The sequence below is a fragment of the Dicentrarchus labrax genome, unplaced genomic scaffold (assembly GCF_905237075.1).
Source record: "Dicentrarchus labrax unplaced genomic scaffold, dlabrax2021, whole genome shotgun sequence".
Lineage (NCBI taxonomy): Eukaryota > Metazoa > Chordata > Actinopteri > Moronidae > Dicentrarchus > Dicentrarchus labrax.
In genome coordinates this window covers 11,271,186-11,283,580 of record NW_026136701.1, presented here as the reverse complement: position 1 = coordinate 11,283,580, position 12,395 = coordinate 11,271,186, and the positions used below count along the sequence as shown (strand labels likewise).

Here is a 12,395-nt window from a genome sequence, read left to right as displayed (position 1 = left end):
ATCCACTGGACTAGCCATCCATTTAGACACTCGACCAGTCGACTCCTAGAGGGATGCTTTCTTTTCTTTTTTTGTGCCCATACACCAACTACATAAATTGACTGCAATAAGACTAAAAGTCTATAGTCAGCAAAATTGGAAAATTACAGAGTAGAGAGAACAAGAAATCCAGTTTTTGCATGTAATTAGATTCATATTTATATTTTTTTTATAACCACTAAAACCACAAATGCATTTGTGATAACTAAAATAATATTATGTAAAATATCAAAGGGGATTCAACATATTCCATCTGGTGCAGTTAAACCGTTAAACAAAATATTTTATTACGTTTTGAAGCAAATATTACATCCATTTACAGATAAATATTTTTCTGATTAGCACTGACATTTTACTATATTTCACATGTAATTAAGGAACATTAATCTTGTTTTTCTAATAACCACTGTTCTCTTATTACAGGAATAATGAAAGGCTGTGTCTGCTTATGTCTTAAAGCTGCACCAATCAAAACATTTATTTTAACAGTGGATCAAATGACAATAATGTGAAAGGGGTCGCTCATAGTGACAAAGCCACAGAGATTTTTTTGTAAACTCTATTGTCCCCCTGCTCTGCCCTGTGGTTTAACCTCTTTCAACTAATTGATTTGGTTGTCCAACCTGTACCAACTGTGCACTACTTACAGAGCAGCAGCAGACTGTAAGAAATATAATAATTAAAGTGCAAAGTGCTATGGTACTGGATTATTTATTTAAGATTTAGGATTAGAGTATGTGAATCCTTTTAAAGGTGTTTTCTCATTTAAAAAATAAACAAAAAAACAAACAAAAGCATTTTCCATTTTCCATATTATTAGTTTCCACATCAAACTGTCAGATATGGAAAGTGCCACAGAGTATACCTCTGATGTAAATGTGGTGTAAATGTGTAAACTTGATGATTACAATGTATTTAGCTGATTACACAATGATTATGCATTTACTACATCATCATTATTTCATGCATCTCATGTCAACATCATTTAAAAACATCTTACACATGAACATAATAAATCCACAACATATGAACATGTCTACTCTTACATGCAGGCAAACACACACACAGACACACACAGACACACACACACAGACACACACACACACACACACACACACACACACACACACACACACACACACACACACACACACAAGCAGGGTAATTAATTGGACCAAAGCTGGTGTGCTTCGGTCTAAAATGAGGTCTTCCACACTCTGATTATTCCCACAACCTCTCCAGCTCAACCTACAGGATCGAACACACCATGTCTTGCTCTAATTAAGTCTCTGCTGTAGGCCATCTACAGTACCTACAGTAACTATCTATATCGACACATGTAGCCATGCTCATCACTTCAGCTGACCACCAGCTGATCCAATAATGAACAAGAATGTTAGATATGTGAGAAATGTGTGCTATTTCTACTGCTAACTTTCATCTCTGCAGTTCCTACGGGCCACATGCTGACTGGTTTTGTTTCTTTGTTCTACCTGCTGCAACCTGTTGCTGACTGTTTCCATGGTCCATGGTTTTGACTGTGTATAAGAAGTACAACAACTATTTGATAGATTGCTATGGGATTTGGTCCATTAATTGTGCCCAGAGGATGAATCCTAATGACTTTGGTTCTGAGTAAAATATCTCAACAACAATTGGATAGATTCCTAGGAAATTTGCTACAGAAATTCATGTCCCCCTGCTGATGAATTGTACTTAGCTTCTTTACTAGCGACGTCATCAAGTCGAGATTTAAAGGTCCAGTGTGTAAGATTTAGTGGCAGATTGCAACTCGCTCACTTCACCCTCCGTTTCCAAGCATGAGGGAGAGACTACGGTGGCCTCAAAACATGCACACACCAAAAAAAAAAAAAAAAAAAAAAACCCTATCTAGAGCCAGTGTTTGGTTTGTGCGTTCCAGGCTACTGTATTCAAAAAAATGAAACATTGACTTTAATTAAATTTATTTTGTCAACAGGTTCCATGAAATTGTATTAAGTTAGTTAAGAGTAAAAATGTTATGGTCATCTAACTCAATGAAATAGTATTATAGTAACACAATCATTGTGAGTTGAACCAACTAAAAACAGACTACATATTTTACCTTTGTCCTTTCAACATATATTTTATTTTTAGTACTAAAAAAATTAATTTAAGTTCAATTAATTCAATCATTAGGTTTTTATCCAATGCACTTTTTACTAATTAGTTTGACATAATTCTAGTTTGTCAACAGGTTCCACACAAATTAATTAGGTACACCCAACATATTTCTGTCATTTCCTTTATTCACCAACAGAGCACTGATTTAATTAACATTTTGCTGCACTTGGTCAGAAAATAAACCAATACAGTAACATTTCTGGCACCCTAAGCGTTATGCAGATTAACTGACTAAATGAATTGCCCACTACTTACATTTCTCAATCGTTTGAAAAGGTGCTAAATTCTCTGGTTCCAGTTTCTTAAATGTGCATATTTTCTGGGTTCTGTAGTCATGTATGTCAGTACACTAAATATATTTGGGTTGTGGTCTGTCGACATATGAATCGACAGTGGAAACAATTGCTAGTGCAGCCCTACATAAAATAAACCATGCCATTATTAAACCAACACAAACAACAAAACATCAGTTTATTTGTCAGAATTATGGTCTATAGCTGTAACTGACAATTTTCTTTACTGATTAATCTGTTGATAATTTTCTCGAATCAATTAGTTGTTTGGCCAACAAATTGTAAGAAAGTTGTGAAAAATGTTCACTGCCATTTCCCAAAGCCCAAGGTGACATTCTCAGATGTCTTGTTCGGTCCCAAAGATATTGAGATTACTGTCATAGAGGACTACCAAAACCAGAAAATATTCACATAAGCTTAAATCAGAGAATTTAGACATTTTTAAAGAATTAATCATCACAAAATAGCTGTATATTAATATAATAGTTGACAACTAATCGATTCCACTAATTTAATTGTTGCTCTATTATAGTCTAAAAATACAACAGGTTTGAAGTTTTCCAATTTTTCTGAAACAAGTCTAACTATCTAACAACACATGTGCTGCTGTCAACATTGATTTTGTGGGGCGGGGGGCACAAAAAATGTGTCAACTTGTGTTGCAAAATTGTCTTCATGTATTGTTTGTTTTTTAAGTTCTGGGCATATGGAAGACAGTCTGACACTTCTTTGCACTTGTTTTTGGTGAAGCTTGGTGTTAAAAGTCCACAAAATATCCATCAGCTGTTAACAACTGAGCGTTTGTACCTTGGTTGAGAGTCTGTGAGAATCCACTTGAAGGAAGAACTTTCTGAAGAACTTGAAAGAAGGCTTTTAGTTCCTTTGGAGAACAGGTTCAGTGCATATATTACACCCATTAAGAGTTCTCATGCAGAGGTGACATCTCCAAAGTCACGCAGAATTTCAACACCCTCGATCACAATTCCAACATTGGCTGAAGGAGTGGCAGCATCACCTCCCCCATATGATGCTGTAGGTACCAAGGATAACTTGTTGAAGGTCCCTCTAAACAGACGTAGCATCTGAATCATCCACATAGGAGAGAAAGAAAGAACAAAACCAAACTATGAATTAACAAACAGATTTTGCTTAATTCCAAATAGTAACTTGCATTTCCGGTTTCTCTCACATAATAATTTAATGAAAATAGCATGATACTTCAAACAGAGCTATGTGTATAAAAGTGTATACACATAAGTAGTGTTGGATAATTTTATCAAAATTATAAAAGATATGATTTTATATTATTAATTATACACTCTCCAAGCACTTTATTAGGAACACATGTGTAATCTAATGCAATCCAATCCAATTAATTTTTTACTATTACTAACCTTAGAAAATGTTCAGTTTCACGTTGTGTCAACAAGTAAATAGTTACAAAATACAAAATATTAAGTTCTTGGGGTAGACACAATATTAGGAACACATTTCAGTACAATACACTTTCGGTACACATTCAGTACACCACCAGCACACACTACAACCTCAGTAATAAACTAATAAACTAAGTAACAAGAGTAGTAGTAGAAGTAGTAGACTCAAATTACTAACCAGGTGTTCTTTGAAAAGGACATTCGGGTCTTCAACAGTTTCATTCTAAAGAGAGACAGAAAAAAAAAAGAAATACTTTAGGACTGCAAACATATACACCTCACATTGCTATAAGGATGTGAAATGGATGACATTTCAAGTGTAGAGATAGACATGTGCATGACCAACCAACATCCACATGGACATTAATGGTTACCTTGTCACACAGGTAACAACCACTTTAACTAGTAAAGCATATTGCTTCTTTGTATTAATATCTCTATAGTCATTAGGTCGCATTCACAGATCTGATTTGTTTCTAACTGTTTGCTAGTCCCTATACCTGTCAAAATAGAATAGTCAATGTCAACTTGTAATATTTTCTACCAATAGCAAAACATACATTAAATTACATATTACACAAAATTATGAACATTTCCATATGCAACTGGAGTTCTGTGAGCCATTACAACTCTTCCACATACACTGTTATGCATCAAATGACAAAAAAAAAACTCTGCCACAGTGAACAGTCCTGGCAAGATTGAACCTGTGATCGTGGGATTGCCTTTGATGTTGTCTCTCTTATATGCAAAGGTTCTGGCCATCTTCTTATGTCTCCTATTGATCCCAAATAACAATTCCATGGTCTCTGGACTGCAACCTTTACAGTGCAACATTCAAATTTGGAAAAAACAACAAAGGAATATCAGTAAAGGAAACATAACTAAAAAACCGTTTGTTTTTTTAATAGAAAAGTCTGACTTATTATTATACCACAGGCAAGCTCAGCAGTGCTGCCCACACCACATCAAAGAAGATGGGAGCAAATAAAGGATATCACAACCTGGATCTGAAATTCAACATGTTAACGGGAGCAATTAACTAACAAAATCCATTGCTTGCTTTTAAGAGAACTAGAGATCTACAAATAAGCTATTCAGAACAAGAACAAGAGAATTAACCAATCATCTAATAAATGTTTCTGAAACCAAAATACTGATACCCAATACACAGTAGTTAAGTAGCTAATTTTGATCATACCTGTTATGAGTAAAGCACTTTGGTCAGACAGCTGGGAGCATGAATCGTCAACGAACCATCTTTTAAGACCTGAAATATTGCAACATTATGGTTAAAAAAGAGATAGAAAATAAACAAACAGTTATTTGTAGAATTTTTATTATTACCATGACTTCCATGCACTCAACCGAAACAAAGATTACATAAAATAATATAAAAAAACATTTCATAGTCTAAATAAACATGCAAAGTAAATTTTCAAATTCACCACAAATAGGTGGATGGTTCCTGCCCTACTGCTTTGAAATAGCACAAGAGTCACAGTTAAGGGAGGGAAAAAGAGGCACATTGCAGTTTGTAATATGTAGCATTACATTAGCTTAAACCCCATATCTGCTCTAAAATAAGACAGGTCTTTTGATAATAATAATAATAATAATAATAATAGTTACTGAAAGGCTGTGTGTTGTGTTTGCTATTACAGTAAAGAAATAAAAAGTCTGTTTATTTAAAATTAACGTTACTACTACAGTATCTTCTTGTGCTGTTCACAGCTGAGTTGAATCAGGTTAAAGACAATTAAAATAGTCTAAAGTGGAGGTAAAACGTTCCGAAGGAGCAGAGCTAGAAGCCGCACACAATCAGATGATTTATGGCATTTTCTCTTGTGATTTTAACCGGACATAAATAATAACTAGCGTTCCACAGTGAAGCACTAATTCAAGTTCATAACTACAAACGTAACGTATTGGCCAAATATAAGCAAACTCAATTATAAGACTTGAGCACAATGTGAGTTTGTGACGTTATATCAAGCCTACAGGTACTTTATTACCGGTGCTTTATTTAAGTACGGGTAACGTTACCGTTACACTGACTGCTAACCGACCGGTTTTTACTCACATGCAAACACCTAAGTTACCTAACGTTAAGCATTTCCTGTACCTGCTTCACAATAAAAGCCTCCCGCTAGTTCGCCAATGGAAAAGCTTTTGAAGCAGCAGCAGGAGGATGGTGGGTTGTATTAGCAGTACCTTCAATAGCTCGGAAACGACAGACAGGGATCGGTTATCTTCCTGTAAAATAAGCCTGATATCTCAAAGTAACGTTAAAGTAAACACAGACATATAAAACAGAGCTTTCTCTGTGGTCACCATGACAGCGCAGTTCGTTGTTGAACTGCCGGTAAACAGCATTACCTGCAGAGAGTAACGTAACTAGACGTCCATAGACTGAATATAAAGTTATATAACGGTATTCAGTCTATGGACGTTATTCTCTGCAGGGTTAGGGTTAGGGTTAGCAGTAACTACGTTACTTATCGACTGGTCTAAGTTTCCCTTTTGAATGTTCCTGATTGTGAACATTGATCCAGAGAGGTCAAAGCGTCAGCCATGATAGAGCCTTAGCTCTTAAATTACTCCCCCTTCATATCTGAAAGCAGTGAATCTGTTCTTTCTTGAAGAATGGCTGTATCCTACAATTAACATTACGCACATTTAGCAATCTGAGAGGAATTAAAGCTGCTCTGGAGAGTTCGGGTGTCTGCACTACTTAATATTGACATTATGAAGAACTGTTATGTTGTGGTCATTCACTACACTGCTTGGTTGATTTCATGTAGTTACTGTGTTTGTCATGTGTTTTAACATTTCCTGAATGTGCAACATTTAAGTAAAAATTTCTGTCTCCATGTTTTCCTGTAATATAAATCTGACTTACAGACACACTGTGATTGGTTGAACGGTGTTGCTATGATCTCTGATCCGTTCTACATCTAAAAATACTCAATGCCTCAACAAACAACACTGTGTCTCTATTATCTTAAAGTGACACTGCCATTCGATATTTTTAAAATTCAATATGCTCAACTAGAATGACTCTACACGTCATCCTCTGATGTTACTGGTGGAAATATAAGAAAAACAAGAAAAATAAAAGAAATCCAGGAAAGTACATCACGTCATTCATCTATAAAGTCAAAGTACTGTTATTTCCTTAGTCACAGAAGAGCAAAGGTAGTCTATAAACACAACCCAGTATGCAGAAATGTTGGAGCATTTCAGCAGCATTACATTCATTAGTGTGTATTCACCACTGGATGTTCTTTGGCTATTATTATTATGGGCCTTATAGGCTAAAATTTAATTTGCATCACAGAGAAAATATCTTCCCCGTCTGCTCATTTTAGCTCAATTTTTTTTGTACAGTATGTGCCCAAAGTACAATGGGAGCCAAGGGACATATTGATTTCTGTACTCATTACGTGCAATTCATCTCTGAGAAACAGTACTGAAAACCTAAAATAAATGTCAAGTGAAATGTCACAGGGATTATTGCCACTACATTACTCTGCTCCTGTCAGGTATTTTAGAGCATTTCTATTTTATGAGCTATATAAATATACTTTCCATATTTCACTTGTCCCAGAACAGCTGATATTGACCCAACTAAAATGCAGAAATTCACTGGCTTTACTAATTCTGACCACAGTTTTCATGTGTTCCCCTCCAAGTTCTAATCTGTTCAAAATCAAATAGACTTAATTTAGAATATTATAAATTAATGTAATCTGTGTATATAGTGTAGATGTATGCCACACAGATGTATTTAATAAGTGAATTGCAGGTCGACTTTAACTTTAAAAGGGAGCTGCGTGAAGTCTGATAAAACATTGACGGTGGCTAAAGACTACAAGTTTGAGAAAGAAAAGCATTTGGCGGGATGGAGTTAGAAAGACTTGAGCTTGCAGACCTCTATAACCCCCAGGCCGAAATTTTGATTTCAGAGGTGGGGGGACACGTCCATGCACACATACACACACGCACTCACGCGCGCACATACGCACATGGACACCGAGTCAAACGTTAATGTAAATGCACCTCTGATATTACAATCCTTCTAGCTGACGTGACCCAGGCAGAACAAACGCCCAATTTACAGTGGCACATTAATAAGGACTCCTGGGCAACTAGCAGACCAGTGTGCAAGCAAGATGGAGTGACAGCGGGGACGGCCAATCACACAAGAAACGGCAGAGCCAATCGAGGAGCTTGTGGGCAGTCTAAACTAAGGGCGTTTTCACATATACCTCATTTGGTCCGGACCTTCGGACTTTTCAGTTTGGTCCGAACCAAAATTGTAGGTGAGAAAGGTGCCACGGACCACGGTCCGGATCAAAAGACCAAAATTTGGTCCAAACTAAAGAGGTGGTCTCGGTCCGGATCATGGTTCGGTTCGTTTACAGTATAAAAACACTTTTCGGATGGTTCGGACTTTCGGACCAATTACAGGAAGTTAGCATACATACCATAGAAGAAGAAGTAAAAAAAAACGGAAGAAAACCCCCGCCAGAACAAGCAAAAGTGAGTCGTGGAAGTACGTGGGGAGAGGAGGAGATTATATGTTTAATTTCAATTTGGTCAGATGAAAACATTAAAAGTCAGTTAGAAAACACTCACAAAAATGCCGACATTTACAGGGGCACACGTAAGTGGTGACGACACGCCGTAGGTATGTCATGGAAAGTTCTTTAGTGCGCTAGCAAAATTACTATGTGAAACCGAAAATAACGGGATAAAATGTATACAATGTAATTAAACACGAACGTTGTCCGGACTTTTAGGTGTGAAAACGCCCTAAGGGAAACAGGTTTGAGCGGCCGTTTTCCGCTGGTCCTAGTGCTTGAGGTGTCTCTGTTTACTATAGCGTAACATTGTTTATGGACGGTTAAAACTGCAGGGGACCAAAAACGGATTTTTGAAAAGTGCAGGGGACATGTCCCCTGTGTCCCCCCACCAAATTACATCCATGTGTAGCCCACTCCTCATCTCTGCATGAAGCCAGCAGCTCAAGGCTTCATCAGCTGCTACTAGCATAACACACCCAATTCACAGACTGAACTGTTGGCTGCCGAGTTGCATTGAGGGTAATGTTGGCACCAGGTTTTGATAAGAAAGAGTTAGTGGTTAGTAGTAAAGAATACATAGAATAAAAAAGACACTATCTCAAGTTCTGCTACATTTTTTAAAAACTGACATTATCATCATTAATAATATTTTAATGCTAAATCTGTGGAGTGCTCTTTTAACATTAGAGTGTTTCACATCTGCATACATACGCAGGGGGGATGAGGAGGGATCCCATCCCCCCTGCTAGCAAAATGACCAATCCCCTTGTTAACCTGCCATGGGGAGGGGCCCATCCTCTAGTGTGTGGGGGCAAAGGGTTGTTTAGTTGAATATGCCAGTCTTGTCTGCCTGACTCGTTGAGCCTTTATCTGACTGAGGTTTGTGCAAGTTAGAATCTATGGCCCCGACCATGGCTCCGAAATGTCAGTACTCTAACTGTGTATTGATAAATCCATGGCGTTGTCCATGGTGCTGAAGAGCGAGAGGATCATAGAGACACACTGCTGCCTGTAATGTAATATTTCTATGATCATTAATGTCTGTGCTGCTGAAAATACACCCCACACAAGCCCCCTCTGTTACTAAATAAGGAGACATGACCACAGATATAGTTTTTACTATAGGGTTACCACACTGTAATTAAGAAATACCCTACTGAGATTTTTGCACCTTGTCTGCTTTTACCAACATCTTTTCTTCCTCAAGTATTGTTTAGTGTATTCCAATATATTTGTAGCAAATCTTTTTTTTTTTTAGAAGTTTCTACAAACCAAAACCATAAAATGTCCTCCTTGTATTTCTCAATTGAATGAAAACCAGGAATGATTCATTTCTAGACTACAGCATTCATTTTATCTATTCAATCATGAAAATATATTATATAAATTAAGAGCAGCTAAGTTCAAAAGCTTTCTGCATGTGTTTTGGCCTCTACTCATGCTGAGATGAGAGGATGGTAGTGAGTTGAGTCATGTTGATACAGGAGGATCAGATTGAGTTTGGAAGGAATCCAAGCACTTCCTATCCCTGCAGTAAAATATTCAGTGTGTTAGTTGGAATGAAGAAGATCCTGATGAATATTATTTTACACTGAAACCAGACTGCAGTCCACAGATGAAATGAATTATGCTTAAACTATGAGCTTATTTATGTGTATGTGTATATAAAATATGATAGGTGGCATGTCTACATACAATAAAACAATACGTTTGGTATATAATAATTGGTTTACTGCAGTAGTGTTACAGTACCACTGTAGTAAACCTAGTAGATATCTGTAACATACAGCCTATTACTACTATAGTACTGTATTGTAAAATGAATATTAATGTGTAATGTGTTTTTCTTTTTTTCTGCTTCAGTCCACCTGATGCTGCACATGTGGAGGATCATGCTTGTAAACCTTGTAAGTGTTTCAGTGAGCAGAGAATACCCACTGTTGGATAACAGTGTGTTAGTTGGCATGAGGCTCATTCTCCTGCCATACTGACATCCTCTTTATGACTTGGAGACAACCGACCCATCTGGTTTTGGGCCACTGGGCACCAAGGTAAACAAACACCAAGCACGCAGCTAGCAAGAGAGTGGATTCAGTGTTGCTCTGTGTCAGTCTTCAGAGTTACAGTGATACATTTGTTTGAGGATTGTCACATACAGACTAACAGACTAGAAGCCATGAGTGTTCACAGCACAAGTAAACATGAAAAAGAGGAGCCAGATGGAGAGGGGGTGAAGACAGTACAAGACAGAGTATGTACAAAGTGAAGAGTGGACCTGTACCATCTGTAAAACAGTTGGGAGAAATAGCCATCAGGAGAATAAAAACAAGGACAACAAAAATAAACAAAAAAAGGAGTAAGCCATTTAGTTTATGTGTCAGTCTTAACACACAACACAGTCAACACATGAAGCAGATGTTCTCAGTTCAGTTAATATCATTAAAATCCTCTGAAGGCACAGCTTTCAGCAACAGCTAATTCTCCAAATTTTAATGAAATTGCTCATAAGAACTGGAGAAAACCTGCCTGAAGTGCCAAATCTGACTGATAGTTATTTAAGGCTTTAGGCAAACTGTGACAAAACTTTTAAAACATTCAATACATTTACCTTGCATGGCTGCAGACCTTTTAAAAAAAAAAGATAAATAAGAAATATAGGCTATAGATGAACGTACATGAGGAGTTAAATGTCAAATTCACAGTATCTAGTGGTGTGGTTGCTTCACCAATCCCTTCCAAGCGTGAAGGAGAAATACGATAAAAATGCAAACGCTCTTCACCAGATCCAGTGTTTGGTTTATCCATTTAGGGCTACTGTAGAAACATGGTGGTTCAATTTGACAGACTCAATTGAAGGCAACCCGCATGGCCGATTCTAAGGAAATGAAAACGTAACAATTCCTGTATTCAGGTGATTATACCCTAATAAAAACATACCTAAGATTATTGCATTGCATTTATGCCAACAGATCCTCCTAAATGTTACACAATTGACCTTTATTGCATCAAATTGTCATTAAGTTTTATCTAATTAATCAATTATGTCAGAGCTGACTAAGGAAGAGTGTTACCATTTTACCATGTACAAACAGCGCAAAGTCTCCTCTACCACTGTGCAGGAAATAACAAAACACATCAGCAAATATACCACACCTGTTCTCTATTTATACAATATTATATGTCTATAACATATATAGATCACCCATATGGAGCAATCAAGCATGCCACATGCTGAATGATATTTCAGGAGTCATATGTAATGACCTGCAGTATTATATTTTATCTGACGCACAAGAAAAATACATCCAGATATTAAAACACCAACAGATGCTCTCATGTTGCTCATGTAACAAAGTAGAATACATCAACAGGGGAAATTAGAACATTTATTCAGCACCTACAAACTAAATAAAGTAATGTCTTCAGCTGTTCAGTGTTATTATAATGTATGATATACATCTAGCATTCAACATAATATTACTTTCTCACATAGGAAACCTCTTACAATGTAGAAGAATTCTGATTTTAGATTCAGGCTATAATTATTTATTAACTTCCCTCAAACAAAAAAGATCATTGTATCAATGAACTGGCTCCATGAATTAAACACTCTGCTGGTGTCTATTTGGTTTATCAAACCAAGTGTCCCAAACAGCTTGCAGAGATTAAGTATTGGCTTGTGAGATGTTCTTTTTGGGACATTTGCCTTTATTGGACAGCTGATAGTAGAGGGATGATAGGAATTTGCTGGTATCTTAGGTCAAGTTTGGCATTTATCGATGCATTCAATCTGTAAGTATGAACAAAACAAAGGGTATAATGTAGGGTAAAATTAATGTTTATTAGTCTATCAAATTACACCAACATAACTAGCA

The 12,395-nt window shown here is 36.7% G+C and overlaps 1 long non-coding RNA gene across 1 annotated transcript; it reads right to left on the bottom strand.

The window, feature by feature from the left end:
* Positions 1-3,509: 3,509 nt before the first annotated feature.
* Positions 3,510-4,735, bottom strand: LOC127367736 (uncharacterized). Its single transcript, XR_007885537.1, has 3 exons — positions 4,639-4,735; positions 4,110-4,154; positions 3,510-3,577 (listed from the first exon to the last, which is right to left on the bottom strand). It is a non-coding gene; the product is annotated as an uncharacterized LOC127367736 (long non-coding RNA).
* Between the last annotated feature and the right edge of the window lie 7,660 nt (positions 4,736-12,395).